Raw genomic sequence first — 6,487 nt, 5'->3', positions numbered from 1 at the left:
GACGGCAGCCCCTGCACTGAGCCAATGCCCCCGGCCCTGCGCTGAGGGGCCGTGTCAGGACGAGGGCGCCGGGTTACACTTACCCTCACCCGCGCACATCACTGGGGCTCTGGCTGTTGAACTCAGTGGCTCTGGGCTGGGCCGTTGTTGGTTAGAGGGGCAGTTCAGATTAAACCTCCTTTGAAATTTCCCCCAGTCCTGTCACATCCTCACCCCAAATCCCCAGGCTGCACTCAGGGAAACTTCCCTCAGATCCACAAGGGTCTCAGGGCTGGGTCCAGCCCGGTCGCAGAAACTGGCTGTGCCCAGGAGCAGAGCTGTGACTGTGCAAACTGAGGAGCCTGGGAGCAACCGATAACCAGGGCTGCTGTGTGTCCAATGTTCCTCCTCCTGAATCTGTAGCTCTCTGCATGCCTCTGCCTCCAATGAAGACTCAGAGGGCTATACCCCTGTGGCGAGTTACTATGTGTTTTACAGCGCTTCTAGGGAACTCTCTCCTCCTATTCATCATCAGGACAGAACAAAGCCTCCATGAGCCCATGTACCTTTTCCTTTCCATGCTGGCCACTGCTGATCTGCTGTTGTCGACTACAACAGCTCCCAAGATGCTGGCTGTATTCTGGGTCAGAGCAGGGGAAATTTCTTTTGCTGCCTTCCTAACCGAGATGTTTTTCAACAATGCCAGTTTTATCACCAAGTCGGGCATCCTGCTGGCCATGGCATTTGATCGGTATGTTGCCATCTGCCACCCCCTGAGATACACCACTGTGCTAACCAATCCTGTGATCGGGAAGATAGGACTGGGAGTTGTCTCAAGAAGTCTCTGGCTAATCTTTCCTGTTCTCTTTCTTGTGATGTGGCTGAAGTTCTGCAAAACCAACCTCCTGGCGCTCACCTATTGTGAATACACTGGCATAGCCCAGCTGGCCGGCAATGATATCACTATCAATATTAGGTACAGCGTAGCCTGGGCTGTATTAATATTTGGCTTGGATGCTGGGCTTATTGCTGTGTCTTATGTGCTGATCCTCAGGGCTGTCTTCCAGCTCCCAACCCTGGGGGCCCGGCTTAAGGTTCTGCATACCTGCAGCTCCCACAATCTGTGTCATACTGATGTTCTACATGCCAGCCTTTTTCTCTCCTTTTGCACACCAATATGGGGACATCATCCCTGGTTATATTCTCAACCTACTGGCCAATCTCCATGTGCTTATTCCTCCCACATTAAACCCCATCGTTTACGGGGTGGCAATAGAAGAGATCCTGAATTGGGTGATCAAGGGGTTCTGCCAGTGCTGCAGCCAAAGCGTCCTGCAATGCTAAGGACTTCTGGGTCAGAAGTCACTGTGGTGATGTCCTGGTAAGTGTTTTGCTTCATCCCAGGAGGAGAACCATTTGGCTCTGTGTGTGTGTGTGTGTGTGCGCGCGCTCTTCCCGCACACTGCCCTGGCTCTGCTCAGATGCTTGGCACAATACACTCTGACACAATCAGATAAGGATTGAAGGCACCAGGCCAGGTTTGTTGTCAAATGAAGCCCAGGAATAGCTGTCAGCAGAGTCCATGGAACCATGATACATATAAACACCTTGACAAGAGGTCCACTCAGTCACCAACAGGACTCTTTGCTGCACCCAGGCCTGACAGAGACAGCTCCCTTGGGTACTTTTGTATAAAGTCACAGAGGTAGAAAGTTACACATCACTCCTGACGTGTCAGGTTGCCACCCTCAATGTTACCTACATACCACCCATTGCATTATACGCCGGGGTTCGGTCACTGTCATTCTGCCAGTTTACACCCTGTCCTGAACCTGGGTTGGAATGTCTGTTATTTGTGGGGCACATGTTGGTACCGAGATGTTCCGTTACAGCCCTTTTGGAATGCACTTGCAGCCTGTGCCAAGTACCATTTAGGTGTTGTTAATACAGCATTATTTAAATCAATATTATCAGTCTACAGCTGTATCCCGCAGTGCCTCACTTATGTCCGTTTTGGATGCTTTCACCTCCACTGCTCTCCAGGGCTACGTCTACACGTGTATGCTACATCGAATTAGCTTATTTTATATTATATTATATATATATATATATATATATATATATATTATAAAATATATATTATTATTATATATTATAAAATAAGCTATTTTGATGAATAACGTCTACACGTCCTCCAGGGCTGGTGCCGTCGATGTTCAACGTCGACGTTGGGCAGCACCACATCGAAGTAGGCGCTGCAGGGGAGCGTGTACACACCAAAGTGGCGCACATCGAAATAAGGGTGCCAGGAACAGCTGCAGACAGGGTCACAGGGTGGACTCAACAGCAAGCCGCTCCCTTAAAGGGCCCCTCCCAGACACACTTGCACTAAACAGCACAAGATCCACAGAGCCGACAACTGGTTGCAGACCCTGTGCATGCATCATGGATCCCCAGCTGCAGCAGCAGCAGCCAGAAGCCCTGGGCTAAGGTCTTCTGCACACGGTGACCATAGAGCCCCGCAGGGGCTGGAGAGAGCTTCTCTCAACCCCTCAGCTGATGGCCGCCATGGCGGACCCCGATATTTCGATGTTGCGGGACACAGATCGGCTACACGCTATTCCCATCTCCTCATGAGGATAGTGACTTCGACGTCTCACCCGCTTATGTCGATTTCAACTTCGAAATAGCGCTCGCCACATGTAGACGTGGCGGGCACTATTTCGAAGTTGGTGCGGCTACTTCGAAGTAGCTGGCATGTGTAGATGCGGCTCAGGTGTGCAGGAAGTAGGTAACAGGAAGCCCGGGAGTTTAAACTCATTTTCTTTCTCACCAATGTGGATAGCACACCTCAGGAGGTCACCTCAGGAGCAATCGCATCTAGCCATCATGAGTTCTCACATTCTAGTTCTGATCAGAGTTCCCAGGGTCACAAAAAAACCCCAGCGTGGAGCCATCAGAAAATGCAGGGTCTCTTTTCTGTCTGAGGTGAAGAATCTGTCATGAGCAAACTGTGAAGAAATGTGGACATTTATGGGAAGAGTTTCCAGGGCATGGTGGAGAAAGGGTACACCAGGGATGCCAAGTCCAAATCAAGGAGCTCAGGAAGAATTATCAGAAGGTGAAGAAAGCCAACAGGTGATCTGGGATATCTTGTAAAACATGCCACTTTTATGAGCAGATCGATGTGATTCTTGGGAAGGACCTGACTGCAGTCTCCAAGAATTGCATGGATTCTTCAGGAGACAATGCTCAGCTCTCTGGTGAGAGCAGCAAGGGTGAGAAGGAGACAGAGGCAAATGATGAGGAAGATGCCAGTCAAGAAATTCAGTGGATGGCTGAGGAAACTGACCCTGCCAGCCAGGAGCTCTTCCTCAACCTGGAGCCAGTCCTCTCATTAATGCTGGATGGTTTGGAATCCAACAATGATGGAGCAGTCTCGTCTGGTGAATACACATTTTTAAAGTGCTATAAGAGGGTTTCAGCTGGGTTGGGGTAAAGGTTTGCTTCTGTTGAGCCCCACAACAGCTTGTTAATACTTCTTGGGGATGGAGCGCTTATACTTTTTGGAGACCTCCATTAAGATTGCTGCCAGAGACTCTTTTATTTTTTCACCAGATTTTTTGAGGAGGCCTGATTTATTCCGGTTTCCACCAGAGCACACCTTGCCATGCCAAGCCATCAGTAAGTAATCTGGCATCATGGCACCACACACCTTACTTGAAATTTTTTCAGCCCTGTGCTCACACGGTATGATCATATTTTCTTTTTCACTCACTGTTATTCTCAGGAGGCTGATGTCTCTGTTTTGCAACCTTGACGAAGCATGGGAAGTTTCATGAAAGTTTGTCCCTTTAACATTACCACACTGCTCCCTGGCCATTTAAATTTCCCAGGACCACCCTACCACATGATGTAGCTGGTGGGTTCTACGTCTCCCCACTCTGTGTGGCTGGTGGGATCTCTTGTCTCTTACTCCTCCCACCGCATTGCTGCAGGGCTCCCCAGTTCCCCACAACCCGCAACCACACGACTGTAAAAGATTTAGGAGAAGCTGCTGAGAAATTTTTTTCTTCACCTTAGAGTTTACAGGGAAGCCCCCTGCTACTGTCACCCCCATGCAGCTGCCAGGCTGTGTGGACCCTACTCCTAGTCACCAGCATGTCCAGGCACCAGCTTCTCCTGATTTAAATGTCTCTTTCCCTGCACAGGAAAAAGACACCGAGAGATGTGTTGTTGTTGTTGTTGTTTTGTTTTTATTTTTTTGTTTTTTCCTGTTCTCTACATTTTACAGGGCTTTGTTTCAACCCCACACCCTCTCCCTTAGCCACCAGGATCTTACCATATCCACAATGAAATGGTTTGGCAAACTTGTAGCTTCTGTTATGCAGAGGTTGATTCTTTGTCACCCTTTAGAAACCAAAAGTGGCCTTGGAAACAAAAGTTGCCATGATTACCAAACAGATGCCCATTCATCGCATGGGTCAGTGTGTTGTATCACATATAAAAACTGTATCTAAATTTTGACCTTGACTGTCTTCAACAGGCAGCATCTGTAGGAGTGAGAAGGTCAGTGTGATGAGCAGGATGAAATGAACAAAACAGGACCTCTTCCTGCAGAAGCTGCAAGGGGCCCAGAAGGACCCAGGCCAAGCCGCTGGTGATAGATTGTGGACCCAGCAGTGGTGGCAAAGCATGCTCCGCTACAGGAACCAGGAGTCAGCAGAGCTCCTGATGGCTGTCAAGGTGCAGACTGCCAGCCTCCTGTCCGTGCTGGAACTGCACAGGACCACCAACTACAGAACTCACAGTTATGCGGCCTCCTGACTCTGTTGCCCAACCTCCCCTCATTTGGGACCCTGAATGTGTGGGTGGGGGTTGAGAGGGTGGCAAGGGAAGTACAGTCTTATGGCCCACACCTCAAAATTTTCCACACCTCAAAAGGCTCACATTCCTGCACACGTGGGATTCCCTTTCTTTTTCCCTTCCCTTAACCCTCACCCCCTAAATAAAAAAATACTGTTGTGAAAGCCACAGACTTGTTTATTGGTTCACAAAGGGGTGCAGTGCAGTTAGAGATGCTTTCATAAAGGTCAAGCACAAATAAAAGTGGGGGGTGGGGGTGATATCAGAAAAATTAAATGAAGCAGATTCAGGTGTCTGTCTGCTCATTCATAAAGCTATTTTCAAAGCCTCCCTGATTTTTGTTGCTTCTTTCTATGTCTTGATGATTGCCCTGGTCTATGTCTGTTTATAAGCACTACCCAGGTTGTCTACCTCTGCCACCTAGAATGGCAAGAAAACTTCCCCCTTTTAGTCACAAATGTAATGGAGAATGCAGGATGCTGGAACCGGGGGGGGCGTGCTGGTTTCACAATCATCCAAACGCAGCAAAAGGAACTCAGCTTTGTCTTTCAAATGGCCGAAGTCACATTTCACCACCATTCTGCACATCCTCAGTCTGTCGCTGACGCGCTCCTTGCTGCAGTCCAGGGTGCCTCTGTACGGCTCAATGAGCCGAGGTTAAGCAGGGTCGCCCAAGATCACTGTGGGTATCTCCACATTTCCAATCTTGATCTTCTGGCTTGGGAAGAAAGTCCAACAATGGAGCTACCTGTACAGACCTGAATTTCTAAAGATGCAAGAGTCATGTACTTTTCCCGACCATCCCACGTAGCTGTTGGTGGAATAACCTTTGTGATCCACCAGTCCCAGCAACAGCACGGAGAAGGACCTTTTGCAGTTAATGTATTCTGAGGTCAAGTGATCTGGGGCTAGGATGGGGATGTGCATTCCATCTATCACCCCACTTCGGTCAGGGAACCCCATGGCAGCAAAGCCACACATTACGCCCTGAACATTTCCCACAGTCATGGTCTTTCACTGCAGAAGGGGACTGATTGCCTGGGATACCTCAATCACCATGACCTGCCCCAGTGCAGATCTGACCACCCCGAGATGATTTCCTACTGACTGTCGGGCATTGCAAACTTCCACAGCGCAAATGCTACTTGCTTGTGAAATATCAAATCAGGTCTTATTCTGGCACTGTAGAGCTTTAGGGCTTGGAACAGGAAATCGCACACTTCCATAAGAGTGGTCTTCTGCACGTTGAAGTTTTGCAGCCACTGTCATGTTCCAGACCTACAAAATGGTGTGGTCCCTCCAGCATGTGCTGGTTTCACATCTCCAGAACTGGTACTCCATGGTATACAATGCATCCGGGGCAGCCAGCAACAGTGCATTCCTGGCCTCCAGTCCTTCAGTGTCATTCAAATCACGGTCAACAACCACCTCATCCTCTCACTGACTGTGTCTAATAACGTAACATATGACACTCTGCTAAGTGGCCATAACACACTGCGCAATGGCTCTGAGCTGTTCAGGATCCCTGCTAGTACGGTGCAGCAGCGTGAGTTGGAAAAATAGCACAAAATTCCCTGGGCCATTTGTTTTCCAAAGGTGGAGGGATGGTGACTTTGCACTCTGGGATGATGACATCAGACAC

The 6,487-nt window shown here is 49.1% G+C and overlaps 1 pseudogene; it reads left to right on the top strand.

The window, feature by feature from the left end:
* Nucleotides 1-464: 464 nt before the first annotated feature.
* On the top strand, nt 465-1,323 carry LOC142007607 (olfactory receptor 52B2-like; annotated as a pseudogene).
* The last annotated feature ends 5,164 nt before the right edge of the window (nt 1,324-6,487 follow it).

Source organism: Carettochelys insculpta, chromosome 1 (assembly GCF_033958435.1).
Source record: "Carettochelys insculpta isolate YL-2023 chromosome 1, ASM3395843v1, whole genome shotgun sequence".
NCBI lineage: Eukaryota > Metazoa > Chordata > Testudines > Carettochelyidae > Carettochelys > Carettochelys insculpta.
This window is presented reverse-complemented; position numbering and strand designations above follow the sequence as displayed.